Raw genomic sequence first — 22,592 nt, 5'->3', positions numbered from 1 at the left:
TAAAAATTGTACGTCGTGAAGGTTGTGAATAAATATTTCATAAGCTTACTCGCTGCATTGGATCCAATTAAACAATTGTACGCACCGCCGTTAGTTCTATTGCGCTTAAATATAAAGATAATTCGCTTCGAATAGGTGCCAACACGTGTAATGAATTTTCAGCACACTTTCTGCATAATTTGATCGTTCTTGGCATGCCCCTGATTTGGCATGTTTTCCGCCGATGGTTCTATGGTAGAAACCAGCAAAAGCTTGGCTAAACGTCGGCAAACGCAAAGCTACCTACAATGGTCCTCGAGTGCACTTTCAGGAGTTGTGAATTTTATTTCGGAATAAGAAACGAACGGGTTATTTTTGAATGTGTCAACATCAAATTTGTCGACGAGCTGAACCAAAAAAGTAGCTCTAGTGCATTTATCTAAGCACTGATACACCTGCCTCGTGAGCAGGAAAAAGCCTTTTACGGCTAAAAGCGGCAGAAGGCACATATAGTGTAGCTGCTCCACGTAAAGTTCATTAAGCGTAATTTCCCTGAATATGTCCTGAATACGTGGGATTACGAATGTATCCTACTTCTCTGTGAATACAACTGTCGTCAGTATTGTTCCCTCGACAAGCATCACATATCGCCTACATACTCGTGACATCGCTGCGAAGACGTCTTACTGTGCACCTGTCTGATTTGGTTTGAATTTCAGGATAGCTTCTGAACGGTGTAATGCACAAATATTAAAATACGAGGTGAAGGCCTTGCATAAACATTGCATGAGTTAGGTCGTTTAATATCACGAAATCTAAAAATAAGCTGACGGCTCACCGACGTTAGCTGTATAGCATTTAATTAGGAAGCTTCGCCTCAACTGTATAAAAAAATGTCTGTTGTATCAAAAGTATTCTCCGCAGAAGCTATCAAAAGGGTGACACGTCAGCAAATGTAAACCTGCCTGCAGTATCCTTGAATATTTTATCAGCAAGATTAGAATTGCGCATCGGAATAAGGAACGAGCAGGCTATTCTTTCAACTACACGACATAGAATTCAGGTACGTGCTGCACTGAACAGGCATCTATAGTACATTTGTCCACAGATACGCCAACTTCACGAGCACAAAAGAGAAAGTGGCTGCAGCAAAAAGTAGGAAGGCACTTCGCGCGACTGCTACACGAAAGTTGATTGAGCGCAAATACTTCAAAATAGTCTAAAGGCTTGGGCTGACCTCATCTGCTAGGAAGCGGAACTTGGCCCTGCTGTCCGTCACCGCGATGTTTGAACCGAAAGCTACGGGGTCATCCTGCATAAACGAGCAACCATCATTGATCGAGATATTTCGAGGTATCTTCAGAAAAGATGCGGAAGTTGCTTTCGGACTTTATAGGTGAAAGCTTTCACGAAAACCGTTGAACGCTCACGCAATCACATGCACCGCTAATGTCAATGTGACAGCCAACGTGAAAGCAACCGCCGACGTCGATTCGTTCTACTTCTTCCGTAATCTCAACGAATGCAATCTTTAAGTACAAAGAAATGGCAAGAATCAAAGAGCGCAAAAGGGATGAAGTTAACACAGACGCTGATGTTGCGTATGTTAACCAGCTTTCTCAAATCGCCTATTTGATAAAGAAGTGTGATAGAAAAAGCTTTTGGCAACTGTGATTTTTTTTAACGCACGCGCGATCCTCTGAACCCAGCTCTGAAGAATAGCTGTCCACCAGGTTTAAATGGCACAAAGCAAGACACCATGCCGCTAGAACAGCTGGACACCAGCTCAACAGGGCGGGCATCGAGATACCAGGTGGCTAGATTAGCTGGCCACGAGATCCACAGGGTGGGCAGCAAGACACCACGCTCCTAGAATAGCTGACCACCAGGTGCATAGGGCGGGCTACCAGACAATATCGTGCTAGAAGGCCTGACCACTAGGTCCACAGGACAAGCAGCAAGATGATACCAGGCAGCTAAAACATCGCAGTGACCCAAGTCGGCGTCAAAGAGGCTCCTTGACATGCAGCGCATACCCACTGGCACATACCCCTGCAGTTGCCCAACTGGACATGAAGAATATTGACTGGAGCGCAGTACCTACGCAATGGATGGACGTGTCAAGACTACGATATGATTATGTGGCACGCCATAGTGTAGAACTCCGGATTAATTTTTACTACCTGGAGTTTAACGTGCACCCAATGCACGGTACGCAGGCGTTTTTACATTTCGCCCCATCGAGCTGCGGCCGGCGCAGCCGGGATTTAATCCAAAGGTTTCGGACTTAGCAGCTCAACGACAAAAGCCATTATGCCACCCAGAACGACGTGAAATAAGTTGATTGAGGACCAGCGCATACCGACACATAACCAGTGACCCAAATTGGTCCGAAGGTTCGTTTCGAAACCTGTTCCCCTGAAAAATTTCCCACCCATTAACCACGGTCTAGCCTGTGTCCCAAGTTGGCGTGAAGCTGGGGTGAGCTTTTACCTCTTGCAGGGTGATTCTTTTATTATTTTTTATTTCAGTCGCCGCACAACTACGAACGTCTTGTTCAAGATGCCCTTCTTTCTAGACGAAGACAAACTCCTTCGGCAATGGTCCTTTCCCTTCGTGTGGATCTCTGACAGGTGGTCAAGCTTCTTTTTTTTCGGCCCGTCTGGTACTGGTAGCCGTATACTGAGGTCTCTATCGGAAGCAATGCCACGTCTTACTCGTAGAATGGACATCTATTATGTGAACTGATTCCAGTGTTTACTTCTGTTGTATGTCCTGTACGTAGATAGATATATTTACCTGTTTATCACTTACATAATGTGCATGTGTGCAGCTTTTTGATGCGTGCTTTGTGTACTTAAGTATCCCCGCTCCCCCTTTAAGTTATCACTTCTGTTCATTTCATTGTCGCTGGGTATGCGAGGCTTGTGTATTGATATTTTGGTATTTTGTGAAGCTACAGCGCACTGCAAGTGTCCAACGCATTGCTGTTAGGGCGCTGCTTCGTGCACTTAGTGATGCGATTCGTGTAACTAGTACACTTATTTCTTTTTTCTGAGCACGCAGTTTTATGTAGTCGTGAATTACAAAATAGTACATGTCATACTTTCTTGAAATATTTTCCTCCTCAACACATGTACCTAGACATAAAGTTTTCCTAAGTTGTTTTGTCATTGTTGGATTAGTAAAGTGTGCTTAGCTATTTCTTTTTTTTTTTTTCGTATGTATATAGTTTAGAGGGCCTTCGTCGTCACTTCTCAAGCCCCTTGAAAGGTGTTTTCGCATTCCACCCATCCGCTATAGTACAGCTGCCGCGATGGAGGATCGAAGCGCGACATTACGAAAAAAAAAAATATAGGAGGGGGGCGGCGGAAGGGGGAATGCAAATATTCAAGCGAGCCCAGCCGTCGGCCCCGTTCTCGCACCCATGCGTGACGGTTGCTATGCAGCGTGTCATCGTCCGCGCAGGATGCGTATGCGACTTGGCCCCCCGGGGCTCGCGTAGATCACCCCGATCGAGCCGTGAACCCGGCAGTGGTCTGTTTCTCTTGGAGCACTCGACAGTTCACGAGAAGGGCGCCATTCGTCGCCGCCAAAGAAACTCTACGCATCTTGGCTTCGGGCACGCGGTACATAGTCTCGCATTCAACCGCTGCTGCCACGTGCCAGTTGTGAAATTTATATCACGCCACATTGTTTAGATCTGTTTACGCCGTACTACGCCTTCGCAAGGACGTCGACCGAAACTTGGCATACTGCTTAAGTATGCGCTACTGCCGCACGCTTTCTTTTAATTATTATCTTTGCTTAAGGCGTAATCGGCTTCTGTAGAAGGCGCCGCGGCCATGCCCCTTCTAATATTAGATGTGTGTGTAGTACACTTCGGCATCACGGGTGATGTCAGCTGCTGATTCTTTAGTCGTGTAAGAGGTAGCAAGAAAAATTTCTAAAAGGTGAATGCCAGTACGAACGCGTTTGTGCACAGCCAACAGAAAGTATGAAGAAGCAAACTTCCATAGCACGAAACGTGCACAATTCACACCGCAGAGTGAGAACGCATTCGCTTACAGTCTGTTATAAAATTGGAGCGCTTTCTCCGTCTCGAGCGAAGAAGCGCAATATCCGCAGCAAGCGTAGCGAAGTTAAAGTACGAAAAAGAAAAAGAATGGAAGGGAAAATGCAAGGTATGCAAGTTATGCAAGGTAAGATATTTCATGGCTGTTTCTTTTCTGCACTGTCTCGGTGCAAATTGTTTCGTCTAGAAAGTTACAATGCAGTGTTAGAGATCCTTCTTTAATGATTGCGCTGGGCAGTTTAACATTGCCTTATGGCAGTGGCGATGGCGACGCAATGACCCCGACTAGCCGCAACCCTCTCCGTAAGTAAAATGTTATGCTCATCACCTCGTGTGGGAATGCGAAGGACTCGAGACATTCCAAGATGTGTGCCGGCTAAATGAGGTGACATAGTTCGAGCACTATCCCAAACCATGCGCTAACGTCAAAGAGACACTTTTCGCTGCGGAGCTTCGTGTGCGAAGCTTCCTTAATGAGCTGAGTTCAGCCCTCTTCCCCTTAATCACTTCTCCAAATAGGCCTAGAGCCATCATTTAAACCGTTCTCTCTCTCTCTCTAACGTTTACGAAGTTCAAATATGCTTCACAACGAAGTGAACCAATTCTTTTTCGCGCACATTCTTTACCTCGTTAAACGCAAGTTCTTGTAAGGGGTAGAGGCTAAACTTCAGAGAAATTAACGTTTTCTGCTTATAACACCTTCATAACGTAGCGCTATTACTTCCCCTTAGCTACGTTCACGGCTACATTCAGTTTCAGATTAATCACTTTTGAAGCGAAGAATGCATGCTCCATATCATTTTTCGGGCATGGCATGGGCACGTGTACCAAGTACTGTTTACCCGCACACAGCCCCTTCGCCCCACAGCTAAAAGGAATGCCCAACCACATGAGGGCCAACACAAAGTAACAACGCAGACAGCATATTTATCAATGTATGATTTGGTATTCTTTGCCTCGTGGTCATTCTTTTGTTTGAGTGGATGACACAAAGTGATAAGTTCACTCGCCGTGACAACTCGCCTAACTGTGTGAATTCCAGTGCACACTGACACAAATCAAATATATTCGCTCACTTCCCAAACTCACCTTTCCTTTAAAGTTTTGATACAAGAGAGAGAAGTCATAAGGGAAAGACAGGGAGGTTAACCAGGCTGAAACCGGTAGTATATACCCTGAACTGGGGAAGGGGTAGAGGGGACTGACACGTGTGATCAGGATAGGAGGTACCGAGGTCCAGATCGATAGTTTAAAAAACGAAAGATTAATGTAGCAAAAGCATAACCATATAGAGGAGCAACAGTTTTACTCGACGCTTTTATTCCCAAAACACGAGCTAGCGCCCCGAAGATGAAGTTGCGAAGCGATGGTGTTGGTTAAGTAGATATTAGGAAGATGACGTCCATGATATAAATGCACACACTAATTGCCCCCATGGTAGGCCAGCGAATACCTCAGGATTGCGCTGGCGGCTGATTATAGTCCAGGAGGGTGGGGTGGCCGGCACTTGAACGGGTCCGGTGGACGCTGCTTGTTCGTCTTGTGACATGTCGGTGGGTACTTGGCGTAAGCGACGACCCGAACGCCACTCCAGGAGAGGAAGGTAGAGAGGTCAAAGCGACCTTAAAGCGCTTCCACCACTTAAGAAGCAACGATTTTACTCGACGCTTTTATTCCCAAAGCACGAGCTAGCGCGCCGAAGATGAAGTTGCGAAGTGATGGTGATGGTTATGTACAGATGAGGAAGATGACGTCGATAATATAAATTCTCACAATTATATATTTTGGTAAGTGGGAAGTTTAGACAAAGCGTACTTCCGGGTACCCCGTTTCAGCTATGCGGATAAGAGAAACGTGAGTGGGTTCTTTGAAGTTTCGAGACCCGCGTATTTCTTGTTTGTTGATTCGTTTGGCTGACTGTCTTCTCAAAAAGCGTGGGCCCGTGTTTCCCTAAACGCCGCGGCGTCAACGCTTCACTTGGCTTCACAAACTCGCGCTCATCACCCCTTTTTGTCGTTTTGTTATTGACAGTTGCCATTCCTCGTGACGCAGCTGCGGGGCAAACCCATTCAAAACCTGGACAGACTAAGAGGACCGTTTCTCTTAGTCTCGGCCTCAGATGACATGAACAACTCTGAAACTTACGCATTATAATTTTTTTTTTCAGGAACCAAAGATCGCGCAGCGGAAGGGTTCTGAAAGGAAGCGTGAGTAAATACCGCGAATTACTCGCTGAACTTAATTTTTTCTAAAAGAAGACTCTTCTATCCCGAAGCAACGGTTTCCGAATGAGAACCCTTCTAAATAGTGTGGTTCACTGGATCCGGCATTTCTGGACGCGGGAGTAGAGATGAAAATTTCGCGTGACTTTCTTTTCACTGTTGACTGTGACGGTTCTGTCCGCCGCGGTGACGCGCGAGTCGCGGAGTCAAATTCAGTTGTGAACGGCACGAACGGAGCACCGAGACCAGAGCGGGGGAGATCGAATGAAATAGCTGCGAAATGTGCTAGAAGGAAGTCGCGTAACGGAGATGACACGGAAGAGGAGGATCTCTTTCGGCATCTATAATTGCACTCGGAGCCACGGCCCACGTCTAATGCGGGTGGCCTATAGCTATTCTTCACGGCCAAAATTGCAGGCAGTTGCCATCAGCTTGAGTAAGAAAACCGCCCAAACGTCGATTTCTTTCTTCCTAACCTGCGTGCATCTATAAAACCCCCAACTAAGTGCGTTAAAGTATATTATAAATATGCAGATAGCCAACGAAGACGAATGTTTTCTTTGTAGCAGACCAGCGCCTTTCTTGGGTGGCATATGTAAACAGATCTAATGAACAAAGAAATAAAATGTAAAGAAACTGCTACAGCTGAAGGATCACTCTGCTCGTTTCTAGATCAGTGCTTTTCATTTGAACGGAAAATTTTGATGTTCTAAATCAGCTGTTGAATACTTGCAACTCCAACACGGCCCGTGCTAAATTCTTCACATACGCGAGGTATGTGGTATGTGGTATACACAGTAAGCGCAGGCTGGCTGCAGTGAATATTGCACTTGAAATAGTTCCAAGAGGGATCTTCTAGTGTAGCTTGGATTTGTTAGATCTGGAATAATACGGTTCCTTGAATTTTTCTGCGAACAGCGGTCTACGTTCATGGCTTATAGACTTGAGATTACAGTAGTATATGCAGAATACTAAGCGAGTTCCTTTTTCAGTGAATTTGAGTTCGGCAGATTAGATAACGATTCTTACCTCTCTCTCTCTCTCTCTATATATATATATATATATATATATATATATATATATATATATATATATATATATATATATATATATATGTTTTGCCTTTGTCATTCGTTAGAACGAAGCCGCGTCCCGGCTACCACCGAGATTGGCCACTGAGCGGGACGGCTAATACGAAAAGAATAGAATCGCACGAAAATAGTCCTCACATAACCCGTCCCCAGGCTGGACTATCTCATCCCAGCTAAGCGTGGTTGTACTACTCGCATGCGTATAGTCCAGCATTTTTTGGTAAGGGACGGAAAGACAAACAAGATATGGTACAAGATACAAATATGCAATGAAAATTAAGCGTATGACCATTCGACAGATTTGTCGTTCCTTACTTTTTTTTTTCGCTTTAAACTTCGCAGTGCTAGTCTTCAGAAAGCCGATTATAAAGAAAGCGGTACGTCATCATTAACTAAAGAAGCATCTCTTTAAAGCACAAATTCTGCAAATAACTAGGCAAGTTAACTAAACATATAGCACAGTAATGCAATATCCAAAGTGACGGCAACGACGTCTTCGTTAAAGTAAAAAACCGTCAACTCTCTAAGAATATGATAGCCTATTTAGAGAATGGGGTTATTGTGACGTCACGACAGCAACCCGTGCGTGCGTCACGGTCGACCTTGCCCGTTATAATGTATCAGAGCGACGTTTCTGTAACCTCGTATCTCCTTACAAATTTGCGATTTCGTGCACACAGCGGCACGCTCGCATACGCCCCGCCACAGGTCGAGTTTTCTGTTAGATGCCTCCAAAATTGGTGAAGTACGTCCGCCTATATTCTGCAAAGAAATACGTGACCGATGGTAAGATCGAACCTTGTGTCTTCTAGCACAGCTGCCAAACGTTGAAATCACTATATAGGCCACGATCGCACGCATGCTTCTTTCGCGCCAAATTCGCTGATTGAAACGTCTGCCACGTGCGTTACGCGCAAGTTTCTCGCATTCTTCTCTTGTGGCAGCAAGCGCTTTGAGACACTGTATAAGACTGCGCTGCCTCCAGGATCGGCCCATATCTTTCGTCAGGGGAACTTGATATCTTCCAAAGTGGATATAAAGTTCACCTGAAATGCTATCGCATTAAAAACTTCGCAGACGTACGCCAATCTGAGCAAATGCTACATCAAAGACAACGAAGCTGTGTGAGCGAGTTCTCAAACCTATCATTGGAAATACTCGGCGCATTTTCTGGCTGTTCTCGGGGATGATTCATTAAATCCTCCGAACCCTTACCCCACTAACGAGCTTTGGGAGAGAGCCTTGGCCAGCTCCGACCTCGAGGATCAGCAACGGCTGATTGCGAGGGCCCAGGACGCGGCCCGAGCTCAAGGCATTCTGGAATGAGGACGCCTCTCCAAAGCTTCATTCACCCAATAAAAATGTTTATTCTCTCTCTCTCATCGCCGACGTCCCGGTCATACGGCCATTTCGGAACTCCCACGCCGGCTACGTTGCTGTCTCATCTTTGTGAACGCAGCCCCAAAGTTTTTGGGACAAGTTTGAGGAGGCGCGCTATATATGCGTGAGAAATAGCGTGCTCGACGCAAACTGCGAACGCCTTCCGCGTCTGATGCATGCGCGGTGGCGACAGATTTCTCCGAGGTCCCTATTCTAAAAAACAAAATCCCTAATGCTGCGTTTGGTACGACAGAGGCGGGAATTCTCAACTAACCGCCATCGGGTTCTTGCAAAGAAGTCCTTCAGCACGCAAGGGGCAGTTCGCTTCTATCGAAGTGCCCTAGCCGCACCTGGGAAGATCACGCTGCACTTTCTGCTCGAAAACAGAACGCCAAGTGACTAATGGCTTCTCCCAGCTGGGAAAAAGACGTTTGCGAAAAAAAAGACTTCTTATCCGAGAAGTGTAAATAATTTCTTGATAATTTTGCGATATAGCACGGCCCGAAGGCTCTACCATGTTATTCAGCTTTTCTGATTGAAATAGAGAAAGCATATCAACAAGCGCGTGCACCTTCCTCAAAGATTTTTCATCGAACAAAAGCGCGTCGTTCATCGCACTCTTGCCGCGAATGAAGAAAACGAGCCTAAGCCGAGATGTGACGATAACGGGACAGCGCTTGCCAAGCATTTTGGCTCATTTCTACCGCGCCAACATAGTCGTCATACGCAGAACAACGCGCACGTTCCGCACTTCCTGCCACAAACGTTTCTGTACGTTTGCGACAGGAGCTAGCTTGATGCTCTCCGCACCCGGGATCGAATTCAGCAAACTTTTCGTATAAGTGTTCTTTGTTATTTGTCACTGGCCGGCTTCCTTCGCTAACGATATGTCCAGCACCATGATTGGCTTGAATTGTCACTTAAATAAAACAGTTCTATCGTAAGAGCTTTTTTGTGAATGCACGGATCCTGTTTCTCGTTCTCGCATTTCGTACTGATTCTATTCTCTCATGACTCGTTGTATCAGCTGCCCTTTTCTATGTCGTCTTTTCTTTATTGCGATAGCTATTTATGGACACTTCAGGCGAATTTCTGCCGTCGCCGTGATGTTCCATACAAAAGTCGAAGGTCGATAAAATCGTTGCCGCGTGCCGTGTGCTTTATGTGCGAGTGAAAGCGTACGAAGGCGAGCCGGTGATCGCGGCTCAATCTCGCGCACGCAAGCAAGGGAAGCGGGTCGGAAGCGCGCCGTTTTCTGTCGCGCGCAAGGATCCGGGGTGAGGGGATGGAGATGAGGGGGCGCGTTATACTACGGGCGGCCGCGCGCGCCCTACCGGGCCGCTCGCTGTATCCTGAAAGCTATCTGCGACGTGAAGAGTGTCCGGCCGCGCGCTGTATTTTCGCGGCTTAGTTCGCGTTGATGCGACACGCGGCACGAAGATCAATTCGCTCGCTGCTGCTGCCGCATTTCCTCGCTCCAGCGTTTTGACAGCGAGTTTCCGCGGTCATCGAGTGAGATGTGTTCATGTTTGCTTGCGCGCGCGTGATACCACGCTTGTTAATTGAGTTAGTGTGCCTGTGTTTACGTGTTTATACGGCCAATATAACTACCACCCTTACTTGGTATATCTAGCTGTCCATTACTTTCCTATCGCAATCGATGCTTCGCCTTTTGGGCGAAACTCCCAATTTTTTTTTATTCCTGTCCTTTTCGTCGCTAAAGCACAGAGCTGCGCGAGAACGACCACAGAAAGGTTGCGCAACACGGTACTTTTTCTTTTTTTCTTACATAGAACCAAGCCAACAATTAAGGCCGATAAGGCCATTAACTGGCTAACATTAACTAGCTAGAACTTCACTTAGTACAATAACTGGTATGCTATTAAATGGCTAACACTATATAAAAAAGACCTCTATCGTTTCGGGATGAAATAGCATCGCAAGCGAAGTTGTCCCACCGGGTATGCAGCGCTTAGTCTCGCTCGAGTGTAGGCGTTGGTAAATGTGCGCAAATATCGTGCGGGACCGTCATCGGAAATCAATAACAGAAGACGTCCTCCGATAACTGCTTCCTAAAAAAACGCACTTTCTGATGCAACATTTCTCTTTCAGTTCAGCGAGCACACCAGTATTTCACCGTTCTCCACCATTCTCGTTTTCGTAATGATTCCGTCGCACATCTCTCGAAGAAAGAAATGACATAATCTGCCTGTAGAGCGGCCTTCGCTTTGCATTCCCTTTCGCGTCGAGACGAGGTTTCTCGACGATTGAAGTTCGAATAAATACACATATAAACAAAAAAGAGGAACGTGGTATTAGTCGAGTCAGGATGACTGAAAAAAATATAAAATAAAGAAGTTGAGAAATAAAGCGTAAAGTTTCAAGCAAGGCAATTTGTGCTCGGAAAGACGAATAGATGGCGTTCTGAGAGACGGCTGACGACTTAAGTGAACGTCGGAACCGCCGCCAGTCCACGGCGAAAATAGAAAAAAAAAAAAGATTATTGGTTTTTAGTTTCAGGCCTATATATATCGGACATGCGCCGTTGTGGCCGGGTCATTTTCACGGACCAAGGAACAGGATAATGTAGGCCCCGCAAAGTTTTGAACATCGCATTAGAGCGCATACTGATGACACATCTCGGTAACTAAAAAAAAATGATAAAAAAATAAAGAAATAAATGGTGAGGGGAGCCATGTTATATCGCGGATACACCAGAGAAAATGTTTTTGTGTGTCTTACACAACCTTCCTGACTGTTTAGTTTGCGCATTTTCGTATACATTGATTTCATCGTTCAAGGTGCCCTTATACTTTTCAGGGCCTTAGCGCATGCCAGCAGCTGCTCTAATCCAAGACCTCTTGCAGCCAAGCGATCGGAAGCCAGTGGTGTCCTGAGCCACAATTTCATACAACCCGCGCCACACCTGCAGAAATTGCGGATGTCCTCGTAGAGTTGTGCTCTCTATGATTATAGACTTGAGCAGGAGAAAAGCTTACGTGACGTACCAGAAAACCGTGAACCGAAACAATTGTGCAGTGGTTCTATTTTTTTCAACATACTAAGAGTTGTCAGATCGGTTCTCGAAATTTCACTTCCTCTTTCTTTCATCATCAGCCTAGTTACGCCCACTGCAGGGCAAAGGCCTCTCCCATACTTCTCCAACTGCCCCGGTCATGTACTAATTGTGGCCATGTTGTCCCTGCAAACGTCTTAATGTCATCTGCCCACCTAACTTTCTGCCGCCCCCTGCTACGCTTCCCTTCTCTTGGAATCCAGTCCGTAGCTCTTAGTGACCATCGGTTATCTTCCCTCCTCATTACATGTCCGGCCCATGCCCATTTCTTTTTCTTGATTTCAACTAGGATGTCGTTTACCCGCGTTTGTTGCCTCACCCAATCTGCTCTTATCCCTTAAGGTTACACCCATCATTCTTCTTTCCATAGCTCGTTGCATCGTTCTCAATTTCAGCAGAACCCTTTTCGTAAGCCTCCAGGTTTCTGCCCCATATGTGAGTACTGGTAACACACAGCTGTTGTACACTTTCCTTTTGAGGGATAGTGGCAACCTACTGTTCATGATTTGAGAATGCCTGCCAAACGCACCCCAACCCATTCTTATTCTTCTGGTTATTTCAGTCTCATGATCCGGATCCGTGGTCACTACCTGCCCTAAGTAGATGTATTCCCTTACCACTTCCAGTGTTTCGCTACCTATCGTAAACTGCTGTTCTCTTCCGAGACTGTTAAACAGTACTTTAGTTTTCTGCAGATTAATTTTCAGACCCACCCTTCTGCTTTGTCTCTCTAGGTCAGTGAGCATGCATTGCAATTGGTCTCCTGAGTTACTAAGCAAGGCAATATCATCAGCGAATCGCAAGTTGCTAAGGTATTCTCCATCAACTTTTATCCCCAATTCTTCCCACTCCAGGCCTCTGAATACCTCTTGTAAACATGCTGTGAATAGCATTGGAGATATCGTATCTCCCTGTCTGACGCCTTTCTTTATAGGGATTTTGTTGCTTTCTTTGTGGAGGACTACGGTGGCTGTAGAGCCGCTATAGATATCTTCCAGTATTTTTACATATGGCTCATCTACACCCTGATTCCGTAATGCCTCCATGACTGCTGAGGTTTCGACTGAATCAAACGCTTTCTCGTAATCAATGAAAGCTATATATAAGGGTTGGTTATATTCTGCACATTTCTCTATCACTTGATTGATAGTGTGAATATGGTCTATTGTTGAGTAGCCTTTACGGAATCCTGCCTGGTCCTTTGGTTGACAGAAGTCTAAGGTGTTCCTGATTCTATTTGCGATTACCTTAGTAAATACTTTGTAGGCAACGGACAGTAAGCTGATCGGTCTATAATTTTTCAAGTCTTTGGCGTCCCCTTTCTTATGGATTAGGATTATGTTAGCGTTCTTCCAAGATTCCGGTACGCTCGAGGTTATGAGGCATTGCGTATACAGGGTGGCCAGTTTCTCTAGAACAATCTGACCACCATCCTTCAACAAATCTGCTGTTACCTGATCCTCCCCAGCTGCCTTCCCCCTTTGCATAGCTCCTAAGGCTTTCTTCACTTCTTCTGGCGTTACCTGTGGGATTTCGAATTCCTCTAGGCTATTCTCTCTTCCACTATCGTCGTGGGTGCCACTGGTACTGTATAAATCTCTATAGAACTCCTCAGCCACTTGAACTATCTCGTCCATATTAGTAACGATATTGCCGGCTTTGTCTCTTAACGCACACATCTGATTCTTGCCTATTCCTAGTTTCTTCTTCACTGTTTTTAGGCTTCCTCCTTTCCTGAGAGCCTGTTCAATTCTATCCATATTATAGTTCCTGATGTCCGCTGTCTTACGCTTGTTGATTAACTTAGAAAGTTCTGCCAGTTCTATTCTAGCTGTAGGATTAGAGGCTTTCATACATTGGCGTTTCTTGATCAGATCTTTCGTCTCCTGCGATAGCTTACTGGTTTCCTGTCTAACGGCGTTACCACCGACTTCTATTGCGCACTCCTTGATGATGCCCATGAGATTGTCGTTCATTGCTTCAACACTAAGGTCCTCTTCCTGAGTTAAAGCCGAATACCTGTTCTGTAGTTTGATCCGGAATTCCTCTAGTTTCCCTCTTACCGCTAACTCATTGATTGGCTTCTTGTGTACCAGTTTCTTTCGTTCCCTCCTCAAGTCTAGGCTAATTCGAGTTCTTACCATCCTGTGGTCACTGCAGCGTACCTTGCCGAGCACGTCTACATCTTGAATGATGCCAGGGTTCGCGCAGAGTATGAAGTCGATTTCGTTTCTAGTCTCACCATTCGGGCTCCTCCACGTCCACTTTCGGCTAACCCGCTTGCGGAAAAAGGTATTCATTATACGCATATTATTCTGTTCTGCAAACTCTACTAATAATTCTCCTCTGCTATTCCTAGAGCCTATGCCATATTCCCCCACTGACTTGTCTCCAGCCTGCTTCTTGCCTACCCTGGCATTGAAGTCGCCCATCAGTATAGTGTATTTTGTTTTGACTTTACCCATCGCCGATTCTACGTCTTCATAAAAGCTTTCGACTTCCTGGTCATCATGACTAGATGTAGGAGCGTAGACCTGTACAACCTTCATTTTGCACCTCTTATTAAGTTTCACAACAAGACATGCCACCCTCTCGTTAATGGTATAGAATTCCTGTATGTTAAGAGCGATTTCCTTATTAATCAGGAATCCGACTCCTAGTTCTCGTCTCTCCGCTAAGCCCCGGTAACACAGTACATGCCCGCTTTTTAGCACTGTATATGCTTCTTTTGTCCTCCTAACCTCACTGAGTCCTATTATATCCCATTTACTACCCTCTAATTCCTCCAATAACACTGCTAGACTCGCCTCACTAGATAGCGTTCTAACGTTAAACGTTGCCAGGTTCCGATTCCAATGGCGGCCTGTCCGGAGCCAGGTATTCTTAGCACCCTCTGCAGCGTCACAGATCTGACCGCCGCCGTGGTCAGTTGCTTCGCGGCTGCTGGGGACTGAGGGCCGGGGTTCGATTGTTGTATTCATATAGGAGGTTGTGGCCAAGTACTGCACCAGGGTGGCCAATCCTGCTCTGGTGAGAGAGTGCGTTACCGGTTCTGGTCACCGGGATCAGGCCGCACTCCAGGCCTGTTTGTGCAATTTTCTCAACACACGGTTTTTTTTTTTTGTATTTTCCGGTGGAGAATAGCGCGGCACCGGGATTTGAATCACGGTCCTCTTGCACTGGAGACGGATACTCTACCGTCCCCGTAGGAGTTAAATTAAAAATTAATTTATGGGGTTTTACGTGACAAAACCACTTTCTGATTATGCACGCCGTAGTGGAGGACTCCGAAAATTTCGACCACCTGGGGTTCTTTAACGTGCACTTAATTCTAAGTACACGGGTGTTTTCGCATTTCGCCCCCATCGAAATGCGGCCGCCGTGGTCGGGGTCCGATCCCGCGACCTCGTGCTCAGCAGTCTAACACCATAACCACTGAGCAACCACGGCGGGTCCCGCAGGAGTTGTACGCCTCATTTAACCTACAGTGGTGCCCTACTTGGTCAGTCAAGGTGGACCAATCTGAGCTCGGTTATACCGCATGGATGGCACTCGGCTAGAGAACCTCGTATTTATGACCTGCACATGTGAGGCCTTACATATTTGAAGATATATATCTATTTTTTTTTTTAGGAGGGTTCCCGTACAGTGATAAAATAAAGGAAAAGACATTAAAAGAAAGAAAAAAAAAAAGAAAGAAAAAGGGGCGGGAAAAAAAAAAAAAAAAAAAAAAAAAAAACGGAACATAACAGGTGATTTGAACTCGTGACCCTTCGATGTTGCCCGGAAAGATAGCTCAGTCGGTTGGTTCGTCAGGCCCCAGGCTACTTTCAAGCGCCACAGCTCCTCCTCCGAGCCTCACACTTACGTGGAAAGAGACTCATGTTGTCCGCGATAGTCGGTTTTTGATACGCACACGACAAACTGCCTTAAAATATTTAGACTTGAGGGAAAGCTTCGTTAGCAAACGATAGCACGGCAATCAGCACTCGAATATAATTATAACCCTAATACTAATTGTAAATATTCATCTCATCTATGGGATCTAATGCGCGCGCTGTTTCTTTGTCTCTGCGTGTAGTAGTTGAGAGAGCCAGTTTAAGGGCGGAGAAGAAGAAAGAAAAGAAAAGCAAAAACTGCAGCGCCGTGGTTTTAAAGCGCAGCCGTGGTAGAGAAACGGAATGCGATATAAGCGTGCGTAGCCACGATACGCACACGACAAACTGCCTTAAAATATTTAGACTTGAGGGAAAGCTTCGTTAGCAAACGATAGCACGGCAATCAGCACTCGAATATAATTTTAACCCTAATACTAATTGTAAATATTCATCTCATCTATGGGATCTAATGCGCGCGCTGTTGCTTTGTCTCTGCGTGTAGTAGTTGAGAGAGCCAGTTTAAGGGCAGAGTAGTTGGAAGGCATACTTTCTAGGAAAAATGGCCGCTCAAGGAGAAGAGCGAACTCGAGCGGCTTTAGAGGCTAGGAAAACTGCCTTAAAATATTTAGACTTGAGGGAAAGCTTCGTTAACAAACTATAACACGGCAATCAGCACTCGAATACGACGAGAGAAATTACTGAGACGTGGAAAATTCCCTTGAAAAAAATCTGGTTTGCTAGACAAATGCTCGTATGTATTGAACCTCTTAAAAGATGAGGGGTGAAATATGCGCTCACCGAGAGGGCATCTTCAGCGCGAGACATCCACAAGGCACCTTACAGAGATGTGGAGAGCTTCGCGGCCGGAACGAAGCATCCCTTCTCCGCCGGCCAAGAGGGGGAAACGTGCTTTCCGATCGCTCAAGGTTGCGCGGACAACGCGTCTAGGAAAAGCTTAACCAGGTGCGATGGCGGCACGCATAGCGTGGGAAGCTAGCCGCCAGAATAACTATACCAAGGGCTGCTGCTGATGAGGGCGAAGTACCTTCGTGTAATTATAATAACCCTAATAGGACTACTTTCGGAAAAAAAAAAAGGAAACGGCCCAGAGGGCTATACTACGAGAGCTATGACTGATAGTTTTCTATATATATATATATATATATATATATATATATATATATATATATATATTCATCTCATCTATGGGATCGCATTCGCGCGCTGTTTCTTTGTCTCTGCGTGTAGTACAGTTAAGAGAGCCAGTTTAAGGGCGGAGAAGAAGAAAGAAGAGAAAAGCAAAAACTGCAGCGCCGTGGTTTTAAAGCGCACCCGTGGTAGAGAAACGGAATGCGATATAAGCGTGCGTAGCCATGATACGCACACGACAAACTGCCTTAAAATATTTAGACTTGAGGGAAAGCTTCGTTAGCAAACGATAGCACGGCAATCAGCACTCGAATATAATTATAACCCTAATACTAATTGTAAATATTCATCTCATCTATGGGATCTAATGCGCGCGCTGTTTCTTTGTCTCTGCGTGTAGTAGTTGAGAGAGCCAGTTTAAGGGCGGAGAAGAAGAAAGAAAAGAAAAGCAAAAACTGCAGCGCCGTGGTTTTAAAGCGCAGCCGTGGTAGAGAAACGGAATGCGATATAAGCGTGCGTAGCCACGATACGCACACGACAAACTGCCTTAAAATATTTAGACTTGAGGGAAAGCTTCGTTAGCAAACGATAGCACGGCAATCAGCACTCGAATATAATTTTAACCCTAATACTAATTGTAAATATTCATCTCATCTATGGGATCTAATGCGCGCGCTGTTGCTTTGTCTCTGCGTGTAGTAGTTGAGAGAGCCAGTTTAAGGGCAGAGTAGTTGGAAGGCATACTTTCTAGGAAAAATGGCCGCTCAAGGAGAAGAGCGAACTCGAGCGGCTTTAGAGGCTAGGAAAACTGCCTTAAAATATTTAGTCTTGAGGGAAAGCTTCGTTAACAAACTATAACACGGCAATCAGCACTCGAATACGACGAGAGAAATTACTGAGACGTGGAAAATTCCCTTGAAAAAAATCTGGTTTGCTAGACAAATGCTCGTATGTATTGAACCTCTTAAAAGATGAGGGGTGAAATATGCGCTCACCGAGAGGGCATCTTCAGCGCGAGACATCCACAAGGCACCTTACAGAGATGTGGAGAGCTTCGCGGCCGGAACGAAGCATCCCTTCTCCGCCGGCCAAGAGGGGGAAACGTGCTTTCCGATCGCTCAAGGTTGCGCGGACAACGCGTCTAGGAAAAGCTTAACCAGGTGCGATGGCGGCACGCATAGCGTGGGAAGCTAGCCGCCAGAATAACTATACCAAGGGCTGCTGCTGATGAGGGCGAAGTACCTTCGTGTAATTATAATAACCCTAATAGGACTACTTTCGGAAAAAAAAAAAGGAAACGGCCCAGAGGGCTATACTACGAGAGCTATGACTGATAGTTTTCTATATATATATATATATATATATATTCATCTCATCTATGGGATCGCATTCGCGCGCTGTTTCTTTGTCTCTGCGTGTAGTACAGTTAAGAGAGCCAGTTTAAGGGCGGAGAAGAAGAAAGAAGAGAAAAGCAAAAACTGCAGCGCCGTGGTTTTAAAGCGCACCCGTGGTAGAGAAACGGAATGCGATATAAGCGTGCGTAGCCATGATACGCACACGACAAACTGCCTTAAAATATTTAGACTTGAGGGAAAGCTTCGTTAGCAAACGATAGCACGGCAATCAGCACTCGAATATAATTATAACCCTAATACTAATTGTAAATATTCATCTCATCTATGGGATCTAATGCGCGCGCTGTTTCTTTGTCTCTGCGTGTAGTAGTTGAGAGAGCCAGTTTAAGGGCGGAGAAGAAGAAAGAAAAGAAAAGCAAAAACTGCAGCGCCGTGGTTTTAAAGCGCAGCCGTGGTAGAGAAACGGAATGCGATATAAGCGTGCGTAGCCACGATACGCACACGACAAACTGCCTTAAAATATTTAGACTTGAGGGAAAGCTTCGTTAGCAAACGATAGCACGGCAATCAGCACTCGAATATAATTTTAACCCTAATACTAATACTAATACTAATACTCTTTCTTTAAGTTACAGCAAAAGAACCGCTGCGCTGGCAGTACTTGGATAAGATTTCCACGCTTTGAATCGCAGTAAACGATGAACTTTTAGCTCCTATCCATCGCTCGTGCTCTTTTCTCGTCTTAATGTTCAGAATGGCCGGCGTAAAAACAGCGTGTTCTTTAGTGTTTGTTTTCAAGACACCGATTTGTTAAAGTTTACGCGTGACTTATAGCGCGCTCGCTAAACGAGAGTTTACGATTGTTTTGTACGTGTTCCAAGGTCGCAACAACCAACGCCAATCAACTTCTTGGAAACATCACGCTTTCAAAGTGTCACAGGCGTCGCCGTTCGTCTTCACTTGCTTTTCTGACTTGTATAGGAACGAAGTTGCTTAAGTGAAAGAAATGCCCAGCGTCGTTTACTTTCGTATCGGCTTTTTCAGACGCCTTCTGGTCTTGAGAGGACGCGAGCACTTGTCACGAAGTATCAAATGGATGGATTCCTGAAACGGTCGCGGAAAGCTGCAGCGTTGTATGGTTTCCCTTAAATTTGACTTCACTCGTTTTACATTTTGTTTCCGTGTTGCTCGTCGCATTCTTTTTTCGGATTTACCCATTCAACACCATTTGCTTTTTTTACCTGAAAAGTTACCTTCCAGCTTACTTAGTGCAATGAAAATAAGCTCACTGTTTCTTCTTTTCCCTCTTCACGCGTTTACATGATTCGAGAGAGCAAGTCCCTCGGAAAATACTCGCTCTTATTTTTTTAATTATTGTCTCCAGATCACCGTAACGCGTACGGTAAGGCATACCGTTATAAATGGCGAGAAAGACCCTCTGAAAGAAGCTATTATTATTTAATAAATAACGGAAGATGTGGCGTCCGTTACGAAATGTGCAGCATAATGACAAGTCACGGCTGTCACCTCTCCCGTGTTTAACCAGCAGGTGACAAGTGTCATAAAGAAATGCTCGCATACAAGAACTTGCTACGAGAACTTGTTGCTCAGCATCCTGTGTGGTATTTCTGCCAGGCGCCTTTGAAGGCGAGGCTTTGATGTCTAAAACATCGCATATACAATAAAAAGAAATGTTACGGAGAATACAATGCGTGCGTTAGAATACATGCGACGCGACGCTTTATTCAAGAAGTGTGTATTAAATCAGATACGACTAAGGTAATAATACGCGTACTTGTCTTTACTTTCGTCATATGCAGCGTGCGACCTCGTGCAATGTTTATGTTTATCCACCACATGAGTCACAACTTTGCTCCCACGCAATCTCGTGCAGAGTGCGAGATGTCTACGCAGCGACGTCATGAGGACGAGAGCCTGTCGACGGAAGAATAGCGATGACAGGTGTACGCGCAGAGAAGTGCGACACATCTGTGTAGCTACATTTAAGGATCATGTAGATCTCATGTCACAATAACACTTACACCCATTCTGTAGAATTGGCCAAGAATTGGCACACACGCAGTGGCAAATACAAAATGGCTAAATAAAAAAATAACGTAAACTGAAGAACCCGTTTAATATAATGCCCTATGCCATTAAGAGTTCGGTGTGGTCTAGAGATGCATCTAAGATTCTGTGGTTTTGCGTACCAAAACCAGGATCCCATTATGAGGCGCCGCTTGGGGGAGGGGGGGGGGGGTCTTTAGATTTAACATGCATCTAAATCTAAGCGCACGAAGGTTTTCCCACATCGGCCTCATCAAAATGCGACCGCTGCGGCCGGGATTGAGCCTGCGACCTCGAGCTCAGCAGCGCAACTACATAGCGACTAAGCTACCATGGCGTGTGTAAGTGCTCTTTGTCATTGGCCGACCGCCTTCGCTCATGTTAGGTCCCGCATAAGGATTGGCTAGAATTTGCTCTTACGAAAAATTATATAGAGTAAGAAATTTTTGTGAACGTGGTGCACAGAAGGGGACATCATACATATTGCTCAAACGCGAGCAGAAGGCGTGATCTGCGGTGCTATTCGTTATAGCTATTTAGAACTGTTTTTATTCTATTTCTGCAATCAGCCTTCCACAATTGTTCAAAAAAAATTTGCAGGTTGCTCTAGCTTCGCTTGTCTGTCACGCGACGTTACGAAATTGTTTGAGCTCCCATTTTGATATGACGTGTACACACTGATTCTGCTCGAGTAAACTGAAAAGAAAAAAAATGTTATTGACGATTCCAGACTTCCTTCGCCATTAGCCCTCCGCTATTGTTCTAAAGCTTTCGGACTGCGCCCACTTCACGTCTCTGTCACGCGACGTCACAAAACCGCGAAAACTAATCACGTCAAATTGTCGTGTACACTTGAAAGATGCATTAATATGCCGAACAAAAAATATTCACCGACGATTACGATACTCCATAATGCAAAATTTGAGCGCAGGATGTGTTTTCATTGCGCGATATTGGCTGGCGCGGACAATCTGTCTCGTGCAGCACTTTCCAAACGGAGCGAAGTATGGCGCGACTGCCTCGCTAAACTGGCGATCACGAGAGCCAGCGCGTTGGTGACGCGTGGGCGCGATTCACAGCAGCCGCCGCCGACAGACTTCTGCTCATGCAGCGCTTTATTTCCATACAGACGACGCGCGCTACTCTGGCGCCATCTTGTAGCCATCGTCGCCGCACTACGCTTTTCTTCTCACGCTTTCGCCAAGCCCTCCTCCGCTTTCCGCCCCATGGTACCACCGCACTCTCCTCTCTACTCTCCTCCTCGCGTCCTTCATCCCTCGCTGCGCTCCGCGTTCGCTTTCGCATTTCGCTGTGCTCGTTCGCTCGGTTATACCGCCACCGCCACGGACGCTCGCTGCAGGAACGGGCGCCTAAAAGTTGCGCTCTAAAATGAATTATTTTAGAAATAGCCATTGATTGCCCCGTTCCGAAGGGAACACAAGGGGTCAAGGTGTCTGCCCACCGATTGCTCTGGCACTGGCTACCTCAAGGTGCAGGGGAGAACGGGTTTATTTTCATATAATAAAACTTTTTATGTGGAAATATAGCATTGTCGAACCGTTTCGGCATGTATACGACATCGCTCTGCCAATTCTTCTTCACTCAGGATACGTTTTAGTGGCATTCTTAACCTTCCGTTGCACGCCACCGCGATTTTCGGCCAGCCACCGCAAGCTGAGTTAGAGGAAGCGGGCCATCGCAGACGCCGGCAACCACTCTCCTCGACCGGTTGTCTACTTTCACTGTGCTAGCTCGACCCCACCATAAGAAACTTATCTTCTGCTTACTCCTCGCCTACTGCCAGCCAATTAGATAAGAAAAATCTGTCAAGGTAGGCAAGGCTATTCACTTTGAAAGCAAACGAAAGTGACCTCTTATTAACGAGGAAGGCGATTAATTGGGCGGTTCAAGTAACGCTGCTGCGGGTCACCGCCCGATGCTTGCGTCGGCGGTTACGTAAATTTGACGTAGCGAAATTAGAATAAAAACAGATTGGAATAGTTTTACGCTGTAGGGTCCCTGGTATCTTATTTCTTTGCCCTCAATTCATCGAGAGGCTGCTGCAAAGACATTCATGTGCGCTGAGTGGGAAGCGGCGCATTTGCGTAATTAACTGCCATTGCGACTGTATCTGTCGTGATTTATCGGCTCGAAAGACTCTTTGTGCTACTCCCTTTGATTAGAAGTGATGCGTCGAGCCGGTCTCGGGACAAATCTAAACGCCATGATCTCGGTGCGTTTAAAAAGAGTCGCAGTTTCACCCGAAAGGCGAAGCATCGATTCCGATAGCAAATTAGTAGACAGCTACACGAATTAAGGA

The 22,592-nt window shown here is 45.8% G+C and overlaps 1 long non-coding RNA gene across 1 annotated transcript in view; it reads right to left on the bottom strand.

The window, feature by feature from the left end:
• Positions 1-22,592, bottom strand: part of LOC129385088 (uncharacterized) — a 43,366-nt gene that overhangs the window by 5,640 nt on the left and 15,134 nt on the right. The window contains exon 2 of the long non-coding RNA XR_008612646.1: positions 1,217-1,291. This is a non-coding gene — a long non-coding RNA (uncharacterized lncRNA). The remainder of the gene's footprint in view (positions 1-1,216; positions 1,292-22,592) is intronic.

This window comes from Dermacentor andersoni, chromosome 5 (genome assembly GCF_023375885.2).
Source record: "Dermacentor andersoni chromosome 5, qqDerAnde1_hic_scaffold, whole genome shotgun sequence".
Classification (NCBI taxonomy): domain Eukaryota; kingdom Metazoa; phylum Arthropoda; class Arachnida; order Ixodida; family Ixodidae; genus Dermacentor; species Dermacentor andersoni.
Note: the sequence above shows the minus strand (reverse complement) of the source record. Positions and strands in the feature narration are given on the sequence as shown.